Consider the following 22116-nt stretch of genomic DNA (forward strand, 5'->3'; position numbering starts at 1 on the left):
CAATAGTGGTTCTACGCATTTCTCAATGAAGAACCATCAAGTTAGCAGAAGTTTTTCTTGCTTCAAGAGTGGTTCTACGCATTTTTCAATGAAGAACCATAAGGCCAGCAGATAGGTGATCTACCCAAGTTCAGTGAAGAACTTTAAACAACCCTGTTTTATTGCTTCTTAGGGAATAATTACTTTTACTTCAACTGTATAGGTTGCTAGTGATGCTTTGTTTGGATTTACCTATCCAAGCAGTTCATAGATATGTGGAAGACTTTCCAACTATATCTTAGAACATAGAAATTATTATTTTAATTTCCCACGCAACAACTCATGGTCTTGAATCCATGTTGCCATTTCAAAACACGATGCTCTATGTAGACACCTACTTTTGTCTCCACTTGACAACGCATCTCCTATAAAATAACGAATCTCAATCACCCTTTCATTTCAGCCAAAACTTCTATTTATAGAAACCTGCTAAGAATAGTAACTGCCGTAAAAGGTAGTTGTTAAAAGTGGCAAGTCATAAAAGATAGAAACCTGTCAGAATTAGGTGTTGCACTCCAACATAAATCCTAAAGGAGATAGAATTTGCATTCCTGGTATAAAATAAGAGTCACGTATGAACTAAATTCCTAACGAACCTAGAGTTCGTAACGGGCCCAGACGCATTCCGTCATAAGTTAATACGCACTAAAAGACTCGGATAAATCTCCCAAAAAGCTTCGTGTTCTAAGAGTCCGAATCTGACAAGAACTCGGCACAGATCACATTTTCAACGCCCAGCCCTGGGCGCCGAAATCATTGGCGCCCAGCCCTGGGCGCTGAAAATGCCTACTGCCGTGAAGAGGACACACAACACACAGTTCCATAACCTGAGTATTGACTCTAGCCTTAAGCCTAGACTCACGCTGCGAAATTGATCCAGCGTTCTATCGCAATCGACCCAAAAGTCGAACAGAACGCATCCTGTCCCTTGTAGCTGATGAATCAAGCCTAAATACTGGAACATTGCTTGGAATCCCGAGATTCGTTAAATAAAAGGAGAAATAGCAAAGCTAAGTGGTTAGTTTTTTGAGAACCGTAACGCACCTCTCAAGGGTGCGTTGTAACGTGTCCCTCATATGATTTAATCGCTTGCATCGCCCTTTTATAAAATTTTCAAACTATTAACTTGATTGATCTATCACGCCTAATAAGATAATACCTTGGACAATTGAATTATCATGCAAGGTACCTTAAATCAATCTAAATAAGATAATCGCGATCGATTTAGTGATATGTGTTGCATATTGCTAAAATCAATTCAGAATAGCTTAATAGTTTAACGCATGTCCATTCAATTATTTATTCTGAGCTAGTAAGGATAACCTGCCTCTGGAGTTATCGATGAGCACTCCTCTCGGTAGTTACAGTCCCCGAACTCTCAATCTCTGCCCTGCGGGTGTACGTTGAGCGATCCCCACACCAGGGATCACAAGGGAACCTATGGCCGTCGTGGTCGAACATAATTGCACTCCCTTTATGTCACGATAACCGGGTTTTGTCAGTTTTTCTCATTGTCGTTAAAAACTGAATGGCGACTCCTATATTACTAGTCGATTGGGTGTAAACTCACAGGAAATCTAACTACACTTGATCTGACAATGTCACGCCCACGAGGGACAAGGTCATGTATTAGCCTCGTGCTTTTTCGAACCCCTCACAGTGGCGACTCAACTAGGGAACGTTAATGAAATACTCGTGCTTGTAGGTAATCAAAATAGCCGAAGGGTGAAACGATCATACCCCGCATTTATTTCCCTATCAAGTTGGGACGACCTGAAAATCAGCATATTAATGTGAACGGACAGAACAGCATAACGAATCTCGGCTCCCTTGGCATGTTTCATCTCGGGAGTTGGGACTAAGGATACCCATCTCCAACCGGGGGGTGCATACGCTTCGAATGTTGTCCACTCGGCACTTTTCGCTAGTAGTAACCCGTCCCAAACCCAATCACTCACCCACTAAGGTCCCTCTCATTGGTGCATGCCCCCTTGGCTTACATCGTGATTGGCCTCTTGGGACGAAATTCGTCTTTTGAATGCACTACCTCGACCGGGGCATGTGTTGGATCTACGATAGAAGCGGTACCAAGCCGGCGCAAATATTACCCATAGAAGCCTATCATAAACTACGTGAAATATTATTTTTGCTTCATGTTGTAATGTTAGTTATGTGTAGCGAATTACGTGATTGTGTGTGACAAATAATGCTAGAAAACCAACGACCCTAAAAATTGCCCAAACATTCATAAACACCAATTGGCCAAAGAGTTATACCCAAATACGTGTCCCGTAACCCCGGGCGATCGCCACAAAAATAAGCGACGCCCAGGACAGCCTGTAATGGATCCCACCACGCTGCACAACGCGTAAAGGACGTTATTAGGCGAGCACACAAAAGTAAGTCGTATAAACGAAAAAAGGAAACGCGAACAGAATACGAGTACCAGTCAGGGACACATTTTCAGCGCCCCTGGCTGGGCGCCAATCATTTTCAACGCCCAGAGCTGGGCGCTGAAGTTGCTGCCTGGCCTTTTGGTCAGGCACAGCAGCTTCGGTACCCGCGCATAGAGTATACGTAGCAATAAAAAAATTCGTAACAAATTTGCTACGAGGACGTATGAAAAAGGCACTCGATTCTAAGAACGACTTATAAAATAAACAACTCCTTGTGTTGTCATTAGGCCTCCTATGACGACAATGTTCGGCACCAAAACCGAGCATGCTAATTAAAATAACCTTGAATGTCACATGGGCAAAGTATTCAAAATATAATGTTCAAATAAAGTTTTCAAAGAAAAATAATGTTCGAATAAAGAATAGATAAATCCGAGTCTAGACTAGACTATGGCAAAGTACAATCTAAATCTTAAGTCTTAGTTGTCTTATCCATAGAATCGGTCCTAATGCATGGTGTCGTTCTGCAAGTTAAAAGGTTAAACCATATTGAGTCTCCCTTCCTAACATTCAAAAGAAATCAATAAGCACCCATATGTAATTGTCATCCCTTGCTAAGAATCTACGGCCTCAATACTCTCTCTCACCAATAACAAGAATATATTATGTAATTCAAGTATTTGCGAAATGGAAACAGTCACATTCTGAAAATCATTCCTCCATAGTCTCACAACCCCCAAAGTGAACCCAAGGTGTCAATACCATTGGCAAAAAAATTAATGGCCTCAAGGCTTATGATCACATTGGGCCACGACTATCATATTCCTCTCGAGCCACTCGCTCCTTGAAATACTCCTAAGTACGGACTAAAAGATTTTCCATGAATGCAACATGACGAACCATGAAAATACCCAAATCGGCATGCCATAAGGCTACCATTGGGGTAAAGCAATACACACTAAGAGGGAAGCCGCACTAATGATTCTAGTCTTGCAAAAATGAAAATTCGATCTCCCCAACTAACTACCTTGCCAACATTAAGCAAAATGGCGCACGACAAATGAACACCCAAGGGTTAAAATCTAAAGTGTCAACCAACGAAAGTTATGGTCCAATTAGCCTAAGTCTGAAAGTCGCTTGGTCAAGTGCTATAGGCTTACGCCACGTTATGATTTTGAGTCTAGGCCACCTCCTTGTATTCATACACGGGTTATAATCAGAAAAATTAATGAAAGTTCGAGTCTAAATCACAACTTCCAATTAAATCCCGGAAACTGGAATCTGAAAAGAAGCAAAAAAAAATATTTTCGATGTAATTCTTTCGTTAAATTTCAATAAAGTAAAAACAACATTTTGAATCTACGGTATTTGCACATTTTAAGAAACGACTAAATACAATTGCAAAGTAAGACAATTTAAAGGTCCACCCTAGGCCTATTAAAATTAAAGGTCCACTATAGGCCTACCAAACGAGGCTCACTCAGTCACGCCTCGTGACTCAAAGACCACAACCATCTACCTTTTAGCCCAAATAAAAAGGGGAGAAATCCCAAGCAAAAGAAAAAAAAGAGAAAGAGAAAAGGGAGAGCGAAAAGAGCGAGCCATGAAATACTTAGCCCGTACCTCCAAAAGTGCGGAATTTACCCAAGTAAACGAAGGAAAAGAATTGAGTCAACCAATCCAAATCATATCAGAAAAAAATACATAAAGTTCTACGACCTTCTACCCTTTCCAATCCTCATGCTTGACTAATACCTATAAAAATTATCCTATCTCATTCAACCCATCTTTCAAGCCGTCTTGAGTCACGAATAAAAAAAAAAGACAAATGAAAAAGTACATTCTACGCTTAACATAAAAAATAATAATAAAAAAAGAAACTTTGCAAAGCGCCTTTAAAGTTCGTCTAAAAATAAAAAGAAGCATTAAGCGCACAAAAAAGATTCGCAAATATATGGCACAAAACGAAAAGGAGCAGCGCAAAAAGGCAGCCCAGAACACGTTTTCAACGCCCAGGCCTGGGCGCCAAAAATAATAACGCCCAGCCCTGGGCGCCGTTCTTGCTTATCACTTTTCAACTCCCAATTCCTAAAAGTGTTCGTACATTTTCCTATATACATGCGGAAGAATAACGAACATTTGGGGGTAGAACATCATATAAAATACGCAAAATACGCGCGCTCCAATATTTTCGTACAATTATTTCACCTTATTTCAAACATTACGATTCCACTCGAACGTACTTGTTTAAAATCGGCATTCTAAGAAACCATTTTCTGGCTAAGAACTACGCAAGACCTGATTCCAAATTAAATCTATTTAAGGCGGATACGTAGGCAATCCATGATTCGGTCCAATCAATTTGCAAAAATGTTAAAGCATATAGAATAACAAGAATAAAAAAATAGAGTCCCTTATTGAAATTTAATTACTTGAAATCCAAGTCGAAAGAAAAATTTAAGTCAAAGGAAGAATCCAAGTCATCAAGATGCCAAAATGAGCACACATCGAAAAATAATAAGGGCACGTACCCTTGCCAGAAGGAGCACTCACACTCCTAGGCACTTAGCCAATACTCAAAAGATCGCTTTGCCTCAATTGAATGGGGGCTAGCGCGAGCGTCCATGACCTCTAAAGTACTCGACTTGACCCTCCCTAAAGCAAAGTAACTCACTTAAAGACCTTCTTTCACCACTAGACACAGTCATAATCGCCAATAAGTAGTAAAGGCAATAAGCTTGCAATGAAGAGGATTGTTCTACGGCATCGCCCCATCGTTCCTTCGAACTCAGGGCACCCGTTCATGGTAATTCAAATGCTTGCAAATCTCCTTTGAAAAATCAGACATTGTCAATAGGACTTGGCACTTAACCAAGGCTCACCCTACTCAGACATATGACCCGGGAATCTAAAATCGAAATCTGAAAGCATCATTAATGAGAAGACATAATAGCAACTGCAAAATTGAAATGAAGGAACTAGGGAAAGAACTAAGTATACCTTGACCTTTTGTGCAGACATACACCAAGTACATCTAAGTCAATTTGAAAGCGGTTTATATTCCCGCAATTCTGGAAATGATGGCCCTAAGCATGTGCCACACGGGTACAAGTAATATCTTGACGCCTGCACCATGGCTTCCAGCAAATCCTTAGACAGCAATCGTAACAGTATTTTGATTCACTCATGTAATCCTGTACGAACCCTTCTATAAGTCAACTTACTTAGGACACCTCCGATTGTACACAGTAGGACTCGGATTTCAAATAATTTTCAAAGACTTCTTCGAACATAATAAAGTGTCGTTGGTTTAAGTTAAGTATGCGTTTATCTCGATGTTGCAAGAGAGTCAAAGAGATTTCTAAATATTATTATGGGTAAAGAAAGGCACCTAGCTTTTGGTCAAGGCACACTTCAACATGTGACTACCTTGACCATGGCAATGTCGCACAATACGATATTTACAAGAGAAGTAGCAAATCACTACTCGAACGTACCTCGCACTAAACGAGTCTGGTTCAAACTATTCATGATCCATGTCACCATGAATGCATAAAAACGTATGCCAAGCATTATAGCATCAAGCCAATCCCGTAGCTACCATTGGGGGCTTGAGAAAAACACTCTAAAAATGCTCGAAATGACGATTTTATCGCAAATTCTCGACACTAATGCTATACACACGTCATAGGGGCACAATCCTAAGGTTTGATCGTGTAAAACGAACCTTAGAATGGCTACAACCCATCCCAAATTCTAAGCGTTACTTAGAATATATAAAGTAACCCCCTAACAAGGATAACTGAAAATCGCGAGTCACCAAAACTCCGATCAAACTACTGCACATAACGCTCGCCCTACAAGCGCCCGTTACACAGTCTACGTCGTTCCAAAGCAAAAGCGAAAGAAAAATCAAGGATAAAAAAAAAATAAAAAATAAAACATCTATGAATCCTCGCATCGAACGAAGTAATAAGCCGTGCACACCCACGCAGAAGGTGCTACACTTGTTCGAGCACCCGAACGAAGGGTGATGAAGTACTCCAATGCAAAAAATAATAATGATATCCCAACACCTGGAGGAATGTTCTAAGACACGCTATTAGGCCACACAAGCCTACGTCGCACCATAAGTTCAACCATCCCACGGTACAAGTCTAAAAAAATAGTAAGGCATATTGCACTAATGCGGGCACGACCAAGAGTATGAGGCGAAGACTAATTATCGCCCAAATTCAAAATGCAAGCCACGCGACTTCTACATTAAGGATTAAAGTTAGCAAAATATTACCTACCACGGAAGGGATAGCTCGCACCTACACGAGCGGGACCCCAAGGGATCTTTCTCGAAAGAACCTACAAAAATCGTACGCCAAAAGGAAGCATCCCAACATGCATAGTTGGGGGCTCCAAGCTACGAAACGACCGTAGCAAAATAAAAAAAATCTCAAAGCCCACTTCATGAATAGGCATAAACCCTATCGAGCTTCTAAGCAAACTATTCAACATCAGTCGTTGCTCAAAAGAAATGATTCAAGCAAACTGATTAATGGACCGCACGCAACGGCCATTCTATGAACGCTCGTTCGCACATACATATCATCATTCTAAGTATCGAACATTCACGAACGCGTTCAAAAGAAAAAATATATACGAGCGATCAACGTCTTACGCCTGAAGGTATGTTCCTCAGGCCATATAGACTCGCCCAACTATTGCAGTAACTGTACGCCTTAAGACCGACAGTTCCTTTAAATAATCGCCCCAAAGCGACAAACACCGTAGTCCACCAATCGGCTACGGCTTCTCGAGAAATCATCACGATCGCTCAACTCATTTTGATCTCTAATAAAATTCTACGTTCCAAAAATAAAGAAAAACAAAAGAGAAGAGAATACATAGAATTTCCAAGTGAAAAAAACGAACGAACAAGAGGCCAAATGTGTCATCAAAAGACCAGCCCAAACAATATTTTCAACGCCCCACTTGGGCGTGAATTATTTCTAACGCCCAGGCCTGGGCGCCGAAAATGAGCCCAGGCCCAAAAGAAGCCCTGACTTCTATAGGGCCCTACCGTATCCATTCGACTCAAAAATTGCCGATTTCTTTACTGAAAGTCGCACCTCACGACTTTGTTAAGAGTAGCACACCACTACAAAGACCGCTCGCACTTACAAGCACGATCCCAAACACGATCAAGGACAATACAAAATGCGTATCCCCAAATAACCTCTTTGACAAGAGCTGACCGTCAAGCATGCGTGTTTGGGGGCTCGAAAGAAAGTATATATTTCAAAAGAGAGTATGCAAAGTTAAAACAATATTCCCAGACTACGTTGTACGAGGTCCCGTGTTTGGATAATCTCAAAAGATAAAACCAGATTACGACCTCAAGACAAAGATCGTCGTTGATACTTATACATAGTCCCCTAATCAATGACCCAAGTAGTGGCAAAATTGAGCCGTAAAGACTAGCTCAAAACCATGATAGATGATGACCACGAGACAATGGTCCGTCTAAGCACATTGTCAACCCACATTTCGGTTGCAACTAAATCCGAGCATCTCTCGAAAAGAAAATAAATTCTTCAAAAACAAAAACAGGCTCGCCATCTTCAGCCGGCGGGGTCTACGTCACAAACCGCGTAGGTCCTTATTTTCAAAACATCAAAACAGATTCGTCCACTTCTATCGGATGGGGCGTCCACCCTCAGCGGACAGGCACGCCCACCTTTAGCGGGCAGGGTCTGCGTCACTAACCGCGCAAGTCCTTTGTCACTGCAGCGATAACTTTTCCTGGTTTCCCTTTTCCAAAAATCAAAGGATGGTTTCCCTTTTCCAAAAATTAAAGGATGGTTTCCCTTTTCCAAAAATTAAAGGATGGTTTCCCTTTTCCAAAAATCAAAGGATGGTTTCCCTTTTCCAAAAATCAAAGGACCGTTTCTCTTTTCAAAAATCAAAAAATTGGTTTTCCGCTTTTCCAAAAAAGAGTGATGTGCTGGATTTTCCTTCGTTATACGTCCTATAAAAACAAGGGGGTTTTCTCGTTTAGCTAACCCTGAAAATGAGAATCTTTAAAAACATTTTTACCTCGTGATTGGGCTTGGCCAGGCCTGGTTACATTTCATAGCTTTTATTTCGAAAACATCTGTAGATACTTCCAATGACAAAGTGAGGGAGTTTCTATACATCTGTAGGTACTTCCAATGACAAAGTGAGGGAGTTTCTATACTTAACAAATTCCAATGACACGTGAGGAATGTGTTAACACTTCAAGTGATGACCCTTAAGTCAAATGTTATCACTCGGGGGCTCGTGAGACCCTCGCAAAACAGGTCACGTACACCATGGCTTGTATGACGCACTCCGTCTTATACTTTGACCATCGTTTTACTCCAAGACTCAGTCAAAGTGGGGGCTAACTGTAGACACCTACTTTTGTCCCCATTCCCGAAAGGGAAGGTTCGATGATGAGAACATAAATCTCCACTTGACAACGCATCTCCTATAAAATAACGAATCTCAATCACCCTTTCATTTCAGCCAAAACTGCTATTTATAGAAACCTGCTAAGAATAGTAACTGCCGTAAAAGGTAGTTGTTAAAAGTGGCAAAGTCATAAAAGATAGAAACCTGTCAGAATTAAGTGTTGCACTCCAACATAAATCCTAAAGGAGATAGAGTTTGCATTCCTGGTATAAAATAAGAGTCACGTATGAACAAAATTCCTAACGAACCTAGAGTTCGTAACGGGCCCAGACGCATTCCGTCATAAGTTAATACGCACTAAAAGACTCGGATAAATCTCCCAAAAATCTCCGTGTTCTAAGAGTCCGAATCTGACAAGAACTCGGCCCAGATCACAATTTCAACGCCCAGCCCTGGGCGCCGAAATCTTTGGCGCCCAGCCCTGGGCGCTGAAAATGCCTACTTCCGTTTTACTTCCGGTTTCTTTTTGGATTCTTATTCTAAAAATCTATCTTTCCACAAACTCTTTCCCTATAAATACAACCTCAAAACCGACGTGAAGAGGACACACAACACACAGTTCCATAACCTGAGTATTGACTCTAGCCTTAAGCCTAGCCTCACGCTGCGAAATTGATCCGGCCTTCTGTCGCAATCGACCCAAAAGTCGAACAGAACGCATCCTGTCCCTTGTAGGTGATGAATCAAGCCTAAATACCGGAATATTGCTTGGAAACCCGAGATTCGTTAAATAAAAGGAGAAAAGCTAAGTGGTTAGTTTTCTGAGAACCGTAACGCACCTCTCAAGGGTGCGTTGTAACGTGTCCCTCATATGATTTAATCGCTTTCATCACCCTTTTATAAAATTGTCAAACTATTAACTTGATTGATCTATCACGCCTAATAAGATGATACCTTGGACAATTGAATTATCATGCTAGGTACCTTAAATCAATCTAAATAAGTTAATCGCGATCGATTTAGTGTTATGTGTTGCATATTGCTAAAATCAATTCAGAATAGCTTAATAGTTTAACACATGTCCCTTCAATTATTTATGCTGAGCTAGTAAGGATAACCTGCCTCTGGACTTATCGATGAGCACTCCTCTCGGTAGTTACAGTCCCCCGAACTCTCAATCTCTTCCTTGCGGGTGTACGTTGAGCGATCCCCACACCAGGGATCACAAGGGAACCTATGGCCGTCGTGGTCGAATATAATTGCACTCCCTTTATGTCACGATAACCGAGTTTTGTCAGTTTTTCTCATTGTCGTTAAAAACTGAATGGCAACTCCTATATTACTAGTCGATTGGGTGTAAACTCACAAGAAATCTAACTACAGTTGATCTGACAACGTCACTCCCACGAGGGACGAGGTCATGCATTAGCCTCGTGCTTTTTTGACCCCCTCACACTCTATAGCTCGTTCTTGCCAATTGTTAACTCCAAAGGGTCTTTCTTGATCCTTTGCCAGTGTTTATGCGTGTAGCATCAATATTTAGCATATCTTTATTTCCTTGAATCAAGAACTAATCTTATGTACCTTTTCAAGTACCATAAGTTTTTCTTGATTTCAATATAGTTGATCTTCACTTAGATCAATAGAGATTGGTATATGTTCGTCATGCCTAAAGTCATACGATACATTTTTGGGGATCCTCATATTATATCATACATGATAAATTCTTTTGCAGAATAATTCCCAATTGAATTCTATTCATGTAACTTTAGCTCATTCTAGTTTCAGTAGATACTAAATCCAGCTAAATTCTTTGACATATAATATAGGTTAAGAATCTTACTTATATCCTTTGATGTTTAACTTAGTAAATGCTTATACATAGTTCAAACATCTTTTACTTAGATTTATTCATATGGGTCGAATATCTCCAATGGAGTCTTTCGTGTTTGATTTAGTAAATGCCATTACTTAATCCAGAACAATATTATAAGATCTTTGTGAATGGATATTAATACCCAGTATGCACTAAGTTTCGCCTTGGTCCGTCATTGATGAATAATTTCAAATCTAAGTCATTAGCATTTGAATGTTATTTCACAATAGAGAGATATGTGTGGTGATACACATAGGACCAATTAAGTTTTTATGTACTCCCACTAAACTTCTTATATATCTATAAGAATCATGTACATCTTATGAAACTAAAATACTTATTAGCTTCACTAAAATACAGTTCTAATTCCCAATTGCTTGCTTAACTCTGTACTTAGATTTCATAAGCTAGCTTTCCTTTTTCAAGCGTTTATTTGGATCCACAAATCCTATGACATGCCATGTACATAGTTTCTTCCAACATTTGATTGAGGAATACGTTTGGTCATCCAATTGCCATATGTACCAATATGCAATTATTGCTTGAATTATAGACTTGAGCATTACGATTATTCATGAGGTTTCAACACAATCCACGCCATGAATTTGCTTGTAAGCTTTAGCAACTAATCTAGCTTTGTGTGTGAACACAATTCCATGTTTGATGGTTTTTATCCTTTAAAACATACTTGCAACCAATAGGTGTGAAACTATTCTTGCAAATCAACAAAATTTCAATTTTGTCATCAAAACATTGAGTATGTTTTATGGCCTCTAACCATTTAAAACATTAGAGTCTATATATGGCCTCTAACCATTTTAGGGAATCTGGGTTTCGTCATAGCTTTCTTACAGGTCACAAACTCATTAATCTACATGATAATAGTTTGACTGTAAGTTGTAGGTTTCTTCACTATCTAATAGAAGAATTGCATAGTGACCTGAACTCCATGTTTCTTCACTATCTAATAGAAGAATCTCATAGTTTCAGTGACTTGAACTCTATGCCTACTAGGGTATAGAACATCAAACGATAGAATATCAATAGACACTTAAAAGTTCTTTGAATATTCTGTTCTCCTTGAAGCACTTGTAAAGTCTTCTAAGAGATGTCTATTCTTTAAAGCCACTTCTAAAGTCCTTAAAGAATACGTGTTCGGATTTTCTGAAGAACTTCGAAAAGCCTCTGGAATGTCCGTTTATGTTTGTTGTTCGCCTCGAAGACTTTCGAGGTCTATTTTCTCCCACTTGTCATTTTGGAAACGAATCTCCAAAAGGACATTATTTCGAGCAAACAAACATTATGTTCTCAAAAACATTCGTGGTAGAAACAGTACCCTTGTGCCTCATTTGAATAAATCACAATGAAACATATATCTATTCTTGGGCCTTAGTTTGCTGAATAACAAACACTAAGCTCCCACTGAGTTTTGCAACTCTTTAGATATATATATTGTTGAAAATATATTCTGAAATTACTTTTTAAATAGCTTTGACGAATTTGGTTTAGTTTGGTGGTAGTTGAGCATTTTTGTTTTAGAAATTATAGGAAAAGTCTTTATGATTCATCATTGATCGAATCAAGTACTAATTGACTTTGATCATTTCAACCTAGATATGTCATATCTTATGGAGCTAGATCGTGAAATTACAACACACGATCATTGATGATCATTCTTGACTTAAGCAATCATCAACAAGATCTAACCTAGACCTTTATGATTTCTTGCCAAGTGGATTTCATACTTCTGAATCTTTGAACTAGCCAAACAGATTCAAACTTATATCACAGTGGGTAAATAAACCAATATTCACTCAAGCCCAGGTGATATAATAAAGTCATAAAATATTTCTCTAGCTTTGAACTCTATTGTCTAGGCGTTCAAACAATAGTTCATATCTTCTGTTACTTTCAACAAGTAAGACTAGCTTGTCTTGAATTGATCTAGAAATCAACCAACTTTCAAAAGTCCATAAAAATAGAGCTTTTGAATGTTAATTTGTTGATATGGTCTAAGCAACAATGCCAAAGATTAGTGGAACTCAAATCAAGAGATTGATTTGAACCTAGTAAAGTTCTTTATTGTTAAAGATTTGTTTGTTTTAATCAAGCATATTGACTCAACCCGTAAATGACCATTTCATTCAAATTAACAAACAAACATTGTTTTTGTTTTTCTTGAATGCGAGTCTTTCTGTGTTTGAAGCAGAAATTTAGGTATGCTGATTATGGAACAAAATAGCCATTAAGTTCCAGCCTTGAAAGGACTTAAAACAAACTAGATGACCCTACAACTAATGTAGCATTGCCATGCTTCATTTCCCACTTGTAGGCCATTAGTGTAGCCTAGCTTCCATTGTTTGAGTTATTACCGAAGTAAGAACCTCAAGCGGTATATGAAACCAAGGAAGTTTGATTGCTAGGTCACTTCTCTTTAAACATAAACTTTATAGGTAGAAACGGAATTGTAAATTCCTTTCATTTGTTCCTTGTTTTCCTATTTCTTGTGTCCTTTCTTATATTCTTAAGAATTGAATTCTCTAGTGTTGACTTTTATACTTTGTTAGACATGTCCAATGTCATTCCAAAGTTCTTACCATTTTATTTTATGTTGAATATTCTTTTCAACTAGATGATCTTACCAGAAGCTTCTAAAGGTCTCTAAGCATCGAGAATTAAATGGAAAGAGATATTAGGTTGTTAACCATTGGTAAAGCTGAGTGTTTAAACTCAATGCTTTATGATCTCAAAACTACAGTGTATTTTGAATTCACAAGCACCAATCGGTTTGCCATTCGATTTTGATATCGAAAACAACCATAAAAGTCGCTAAAACAAACGTACATTTTAAGTTGCTAATTTTCTCTCATTTCCGTGAATCGTTCTTGGATTCACTACCAATCGAGGAAATTTACTGTTACCTTTCTAAAAGGGTTAACTGAAGTGCAAGATATTTAATTATAAACAATAATTAAAACATACATTGAAGCATGCAAAGTCTAAACATTTATCATGAGTAATAACTTGAAAATTAAAGCATTCATGCAATTTAAACAAGTTATTAGCATTTTATTCGAATTTATTATTCCGGCAGGTGTGAATAAAATGATTCCAAGACCCTAAAATCATTGAAGAATTAAGCACATTATGTATTTTGACTCAATTCTAAAATATTTTAGGTAAGCAAAAGCCTTTTGGTAATAGTCTAGAAACTACTCTTAGTTGATAGGTACGTCTAAGAACTTATTAGGAAAACCTATCGAATTTGCCACGACATAAAAGGACTCCTTACTTATATCGTTGAGTTTCACCAAAACTAACATGTACTCACAATTATTTGTGTACCTTACCCCTTTAGGATCAATAAGTAACACCTCGCTGAGCATAAAACTATTACTAGATTGATGTAAAGGTTATCCAAGTAAGTGTTATTTTGGCATGGCACCTTTTAACTCAATTTTTAAACTTTGGAACTTAAGGCTCTTACTATGTTGGTTAGATTTTAAATGAACTAAAATCCTTAATCATGCAACATAATCGAGCCAAAATCTCATGCATAATTAAGACATATTTAAAGCAATAAATAACTTAAAGCATGCATAAGATAAATGTGATCTAGTATGGCCCGACTTCATCTTGAAGCTTCAACTTCAAAGTCCGTCTTGAAAATGGATTGGAAACTCGGTCTTGAATTTCACCTTGGGAGGCGCCATTTTCTTCAAATAGGATAAGCTATAATTAAACTAATTACAACTATTTGATGGTACGCAGACCATATTTGAATTGAAAAACAAATTTGGTGCATTAGACCAATTTTACATTCAAATTAATGGTACGCAGACCATATTTTCTATCCTATTTGGGCCATACTAGTCCCTTTCCATAACCTGCAAAACAGTACATTTACAATATACCATTCACCCATTCATTTATCAATGAATGGCCCACATAGCTGGTTAGTAGAACATATCATGCATCACATAAATATTTGTAGCAATTAATCAAGGGTTCCAATAATCTACCAATTATTCAATCCTTATTAATTCTAATCAAGTTGTTTTAACCTTAAAGGAATGTAGACCTAATCAAGAGTTTATGACTAAAACGCTCCCACTTAAACCAATAAATTTACATGCTTTACTAATTTTAAACATAAAATTGTATTTCCTAGTCTAACCGGAAACATACAAATTTAATTAAAATTTAAAGCTCATATAAATAATTATTTTAATCCTTTAATTTATTTTCAGTTTATTAAATTAATTAATTTAAATTTAATCAAGGTTTTACTTTTAGTAAAATAATTAGTATAAATCAAATTTATAATAATTAAATTATTCGAAATTAAATTCGGAGAAAAAAATCAAATTACGAAATTTAAATTTAATTAAAAAACGTTTTCAAACTGAAAATCAAAATTAAATTAATAGCGCATCAATCGGGTCAAGACGAGGCCATGGGCTTGCGCCCATGCCCCGTCGAGTCCACGAGGCAGCATCGCCCCACACGAGTGACCGCACAGCAAGGCACGAGCAGCAGCCATGCGGAAACGCAGCAAGCCAAGCCACGCTTGCGCCCATGTCCCGTCGAGTGCACGAGGTAGCATCGCCCCTCGAATGATCGCATGGCAACGCATGAGCAGGCCACATGCATACGCAGCCAGTCCAGCCACGCATGCGCACAGCCCGCTTGCTCGACGCGTTCTGTCCTGTTCGTTGGGCGAGGCAGCGCGCTCTGTAGCGCAGCATCCCTCGCTGCCCACGCGCGCCTGCTCGCTCCTTGTGCCTTGCCTCATCGCCCATCACCCTTGGCTCGCAGCACACACGCTCAGGCAGCCTTTGCCTTGTGCCCATGCCATGCCTGTTGCTCTCTGCATTCGTACCACATGGGCGACGAGCTCCGATCCCTTGGTCGTTGTCGCATGCCCGCACTATACAACACCCCTTAAGGGTAACACGTAGGGTCCATTGCTTTTTGCGTGCAACATTCATGAGCGAATTATATAAAAATTAAAACTTTTTAATTCAAATTTATAGACAAATTAATAACGGTTTTTTCATGAAATGCGCCTGAGGTTTCACAAAATTCACCAAATACCCCTGCGTGTTTCAAAATACATAGTATACCCCTATTTTTTTCGCACTGTTCACCAAATACCCCTATTATGACTTTCCGTTAGTCCTCCGTTAAGTCATGTTTATAATTCACCAAATACACCTAATTATAAACCTATTGCACAATATACACCTATTATTAAAATTATTTGTACCAACTACCCAAACTGCTTTTAAATTACAGAATTTAATTCTAACTACTTATGCTATCAGTAATTTTGTGTTTACATCAAAATCTAAATATGCAGGAAGTTCATTATAAGAACCAAGATCAATGGCCATAATAAAATGACAAAACCAGAGATCATCAGCTTTGGGTGTTGCCCTGGCAACTGCAAACAACACCCTTAGAACACAAACAAAAATGGCAAACCAGTGCTAATCAAAGAGAATTGGCAAGCAGCTTTTGAGACATGATTTTGTGATCCTAACATTGAAATCAAGCTATCACCTATTTTCAATTCACCAAAATTTGTCAAAACTTTGTGTTCTAATAATCCTATACCAAAAGCCAACCTATCCAGCACAAACACCCACCACAATATAAGAAACTATTACAGAAATCAAACCCAATTACAGCGCTTGTTCCATATCAGTACGGAGTATCATCTAAAATACACTCCTCATCACTCAAACCCCTGAACTCAACTGTAAAATCCAAGAAATAAAACAACACAACCAAACATATACAACTACAGAACATAGGTATAGGCCCAAATATCCAAAGAAACAACTGCTTATGAGAAGTAGAAGTGACAAATACCACTCAAATTCTGTTAATTAATGTTTAGGCAACCAGAATATATACTACAAGTATGAGAGTTCTAACTTAACTCAAACTAGGAATATCACAGTAGTATAATCCTAGGCTAATTCAACTAACGTACAATCTTAAATCTATTATCCTAGTTGCACTAGTATTCTACTTAACAAGAAGGCACGCAATCCAAGAGACCAAAAGTAACCTCCCCTGTTAACAATCCTCCCAACATAATTTGCAGTCATGGAGATGAAATCCTCTTGAAAGGCACATTGATCAGAATATTGGCATGGCTGTAATCCCTTATTGACTGCACATTCAGAAGGAAGGCTAACAGGAAGCATACATTGATGCTGAAGAACTTAATAGAGAACCCCATTTGGCTCGCGTCACCTAAAACAAGACCGAACATGGTACCACTTCCACGGCACTAAGGTTCTGCTTATGAAATCACTGCTTATGAGAAGCAAAAGCAAGAAAAGTGAGTATATATATATGTTTAACATCAATTATACATGCCCAATTACATTAAACAAATAACAAATTAAAACCCCCAAATTCGAAATCAAGGGTTTGGCTTGCAAAATCGACTCAAAATTCAACAAATTCGAACGAAATCGAGCCAAATTTGAACGGAATTATGTAACGGATTGAATTTAAATGGTAGAAATTACTCTCCCACAAAATTTCTAGGTTCAAGGAGAAAATAGAGTTTCTGGTTCATGATAATGATGATGATGATCGACGATGATGATGATATGAGGAAGATAGTGCACTGGGTTATAGATTTATGATGATATGAGGAAGATAGTGCAAAATCTCAAAAGAATTGTGCAATTTTTTTTCCTGTTGAAATGATTAAGAAGAAGAAGAAGAAGAAGAAGAAGAAGAAGAAGAGGAAGGAACTGGTGGAAGATGGGTCGACTAACAGAGAGGGGAGGAGAGAGAAAAAACTTTTTTAAACTTTTTTTTTAAAAACTAGTTAAATGTAGAATAGTGGGTGAGTAAGGGTATAAAGGTAAAGTAACACTAACGGAGTCCTAATGGCCGTTAAGTCTAGGGGTATTTGGTGCACTTTAAGTTTAAATAGGGGTATACTATGTATTTTGAAACACGCACGGGTATTTGGTGAATTTCGTAAAACCTCAGGGGCATTTCATGAAAAAACCGAATTAATAAATCATATTACTTTCATAAATTTAGGGCGAAAAATCGAAAATTTATTATTCAATTAATTTCCGATTATCATGGATTCAAGTCTAGGTCATAAAAATTTAAAATTTATCAAAAATTAACAATTTTTATGGTGGATTTTAATCATGGATACCTAATTAAATCGTCAATTAATTATGAAAATCAAATCAAATTCTAAATTATTCGAATTTCAACAAATTAATTACAATTACAAATTAGGTTGTATAATTAACAAGCTTAGGCATATAAATTTGTTAAACATATACAGTAGGTCAATCAAAAATTCAAGATTTAACAACAAGAAGCGCAAATATTTAATTTAACATCATAATAATTACAAATTTCGTATTCGAAAAACTTAAACTGCCGAAAAGTCATAGTTAAGCTTCGAATTTGGGAATTCTGGGTGCGGCACAAAATCCTTAAGTTTTGTCAAAATTTTAAAACACTGTTTGCATACAAAATTGACACAAAAATCACTCGATTTCGTTAAGAAACGAAGAAACTGCCGAAAAACCTGCGAACATATAATTAAATAATCGCAAATTTGCAATTAATTACAATTACGAAATTAATCACCCCTTTTAATTCCTTGCAAATTTAAAAATTTAACCATATTAACTAATTATTATGGAATTAATTAGAGGCTCGTGATACCACTGTTATGTTATGATACATATAAATGAATATAAATCATGCGGAAAAACCATAAAGCCAGGAATCCAAATTAATTGTCACATAACAATTAGCATAATTTAGGACACATACACTTTGTTGCGTTCCCTCCCTAGCTGCGCCCGAACCGAACAAGAACAAGCCTAGAACTCCAAATGTCGTCCCTCCGTAGATAGTCCACAGCACGTTCGGATCCGCCTTAGATTTAATTAACTAGAATTGCACCTAAGGTTCTATGAATATTTTCGAATATTATGGCAAATATAATACTTAGTTTTAATCCTTAAAACTAGATGTATGATTGAAAATTATGTTGTCATAAATTTGTGAATGCCATCACATATTTATAGAGTAGGAATATGGAATTGGAATTTTACTAGGACTCAAGAATTCTAACTCTATTAGACTTAGAGTTCCATTAAAACTAGTAATTCAGAAAATTAATCTAATCCTAATCACATAAGGATTCAAAGTATGCACAAACTCCAATACGCACACGAGCACGGCCCACATGCGAGCAGGCTATGCCCGCGCGCGAAGCCCATTCGCTGGCAGCCCACACGAGCTTGCTGCCCAGCAGCCTTGGTGCTCGCAGCCTTGGCGCGCTAGGCCTGGCCTTGCGCAGGGCCTGGCGTTGCCTTGGGCTGCTGTGACGCGCGCTGGGCTTGCTGGACGTGGGTCTGGCTTTGCGCTGGGCCTTCGTCTAGCAAGCTCGTCCGATGCTTATTCGTACGACGCGCTTCCGATTAATTTTCCGATTCCGGAATTCATTTCCGATTCGAACAACATTTAACATTTCCGATTCCGGAATTAATTTTCGTTTCGAACAAATATTTAATATTTCCGATTCCGGAATTATTTTCCGATTCCGATAATATTTCCGATTCTGACAATATTTCCGTTTTCGGCAATATTTCCATTTTCGATAATATTTTCCGATACGTACCATGTTTCCGTTTCCGGCAACATCTATGATTTGGATAATATTTATATTTTCGATACGATCCATATTTCCGTTTCCGGCAATATCATCGTTTCCGGAGCATCCATAATTTGCCTTTGACGATTTCAGCTCCCACTGGAACCGAGATCCGTCGATTCCGAATATCCATTGATGGAGTATTTAATTCCATTAAATACTTGATCCGTTCACGTACTATTTGTGTGACCCTACGATTTCAGTCAAGAGTAAGCTGTAGATTAATATTATTAATTCCACTTGAACTGAAGCGACCTCTAGCTAGGCATTCAGCTCACTTGATCTCACTGAATTATTAACTTGTATAATTAACACTGAACCACATTTATTAGACTTACCATTAAATGCATACTTGGACCAAGGGCATTATTTCCTTCAATGGATGCATCACTTCCTTTGCTCACCTCGACAACATGTTCAATCAGCAGTTTGCCAGCAGCAGGTGTTTGGAGAAACAAACAAGTGACCTATACCGTGTGGTTCAACGCCCAAACGAACCTCTGAAGAATTACATAGCTCGGTTCATCAGGGGGAGAAGGTGATTGTACCTGAGTGTGACCCCCAACGGCAATCGAAGCATTCAGTCAAGGGTTGTATGGCGAGACCGAACTATGGAGGGATCTGATCAAGTATCCCTGCAAGACGTTCGAAGATTCCCAAGCCAAAGCAATGGCTCAAGTCAGGTTGGAAGAGACTCTCTACTCCAGGAAGGGAACTAACGACTACACCAAGACGAAAAGGCGACTACCCTATCCCAAGAGAAGCAATAATCGTCCTGCCCCTTATTCCCAACCTCAACATGTAGAAGTGGTGGAGGAAGATGATGACTCCGACTGGAAGAACAGTCTAGACCTGCCCCCAAGAATTAACGAATATTCTTTTTGTGTTGACACTGTAGGTTTGATGAACCACCTCTCGAAGATGGGGAAAGCAGTGCAGTGGCCACCGAAATCTAGTAAACCCGACTCAAAGAAGGATCCCTCAAAATGGTGTGACTTCCATGCCAACATTGGCCACACCACCAACGAGTGAGTGGCGTTAAGAAGAGAAGTGGCTTACTTACTGAAGAACGGATACCTCAAGGACTTTATGTTAGACAAAGCTCGTGGCGTCGTTAACAAAGAAAACTCCAACTCTCCTTCTCGACCTCCTCGACCTCCTCCTCATACTAAAACTGTAAATTTTATTGCTTGAGGTTCTGACGTTTGTGGTTTGACTTATTCTGCAGCGAATAGACACGCTCGACAAAATGAGATAGACTTACCAACCCTAGCCATAGCCGCAAAGTATCTAACCCATATATCTTTTGATGAATATGATGCAGGGAACATCTCGGATAAGCATCACGACGGTTTGGTAATATCCATCCCGGTTGGAAACTGCATGATCAAATGAGTCTTGGTCTACAACGGTAGCTCCACCAATGTTATGATGCTCGACGCCCTTAAGGAGATGGGGCACAACCCAGATACAAATGTCGTCAAGAAGTCCACGGTGTTGATAGGACTCAGCGGCGAGGCAAAGACCACCTTTGGAGAAGTCACCCTACCCGTTTACGCCCAAGGGGTCAACCAACAAGTAAAATTTTTTGTTATTGATTCCCCTTCGTCTTACAACATTATTTTGGGCGGGCCTTGGATTCACGACATGAAGGCCATCCCATCGACTCGATGGGAGGTTCAGGAAATCAAAGGGGATCAACAAGAATCCAAAGAACGTTACAAGGCAGCCTTGAATCCCTCAGCCACCAATAAATCCTCTCACTAGAAGAAAAATCCCCTGTTGCAACCCCCTTGTTGCAGCGTACAAGTATTAATACGCTTCAACAACCAGTCGGTCAACGCGGGTCAAAACTTTTAAAGGGTTATCGCATCGACATTTTTATTGTTCGCTGCGAAATAGTTTATTGCAGCGTACAAAATTAAAGCCCGCAGCAATATACAAACTCTGTTGCAGCGTACATGCTATTGTACCCTGCAACAGGTCCTGATCCGTGTTTCAAAATACATTAGCTCATTTCTCAAAATTTGCTGCGGGCTCCGTGTTTCAAAATACTGCAATTCAAAATGCTCCAAAATATCTCAAAATTTTAGAACTCATTTCCTCGCGCTCAACTCCAACTCTCCAAACATCTACCAATTTTTCGCCGTCGCCGTCGAACTCCAACCCTTGTTCGGCCCTGCGTCGCCGTCGAAATTCGCCCTTGCTCGGCCCTGCGTCGCTGTCCTCTCCGGTGGGTGTCTGTTCTCGCCTCATCTCCTCCGTGCCTGTCCTCTCCGATGGGTGACTTTTCAATTGCTGAAAACTCGGTCAGCTTGGTCGGCCGGGGGTTCAGCGTCCCCCCGTCGTGCCTTGGTTCCGGTGCTTGCTCGGTCGTTACTCTCCTCGACACAACCAGTAAGTAATTATCTTCCTAGTTGTATTTTCGTTTTCAGATTAGGGTTTTGTTCAATTTATATTTATTTTTTTGAATTTTTTTTTTGGCTGTTGTTCAATTCGTTTTTAGCAATTCACATGATAAGGTTTACACTTTCCAGCATAAAAAAATTATCATGTGAATTGCTAAAAACGAATTGAACTTTGTGGTGAGCTAAAACTGATTAATTGTGCATAATAATTTCTAGTAGCAGTAATTGAACTATTTTGGTCGCTGA

This window comes from Spinacia oleracea, chromosome 3, assembly GCF_020520425.1.
Source record: "Spinacia oleracea cultivar Varoflay chromosome 3, BTI_SOV_V1, whole genome shotgun sequence".
In the NCBI taxonomy this organism is placed as follows: Eukaryota; Viridiplantae; Streptophyta; class Magnoliopsida; order Caryophyllales; family Amaranthaceae; genus Spinacia; species Spinacia oleracea.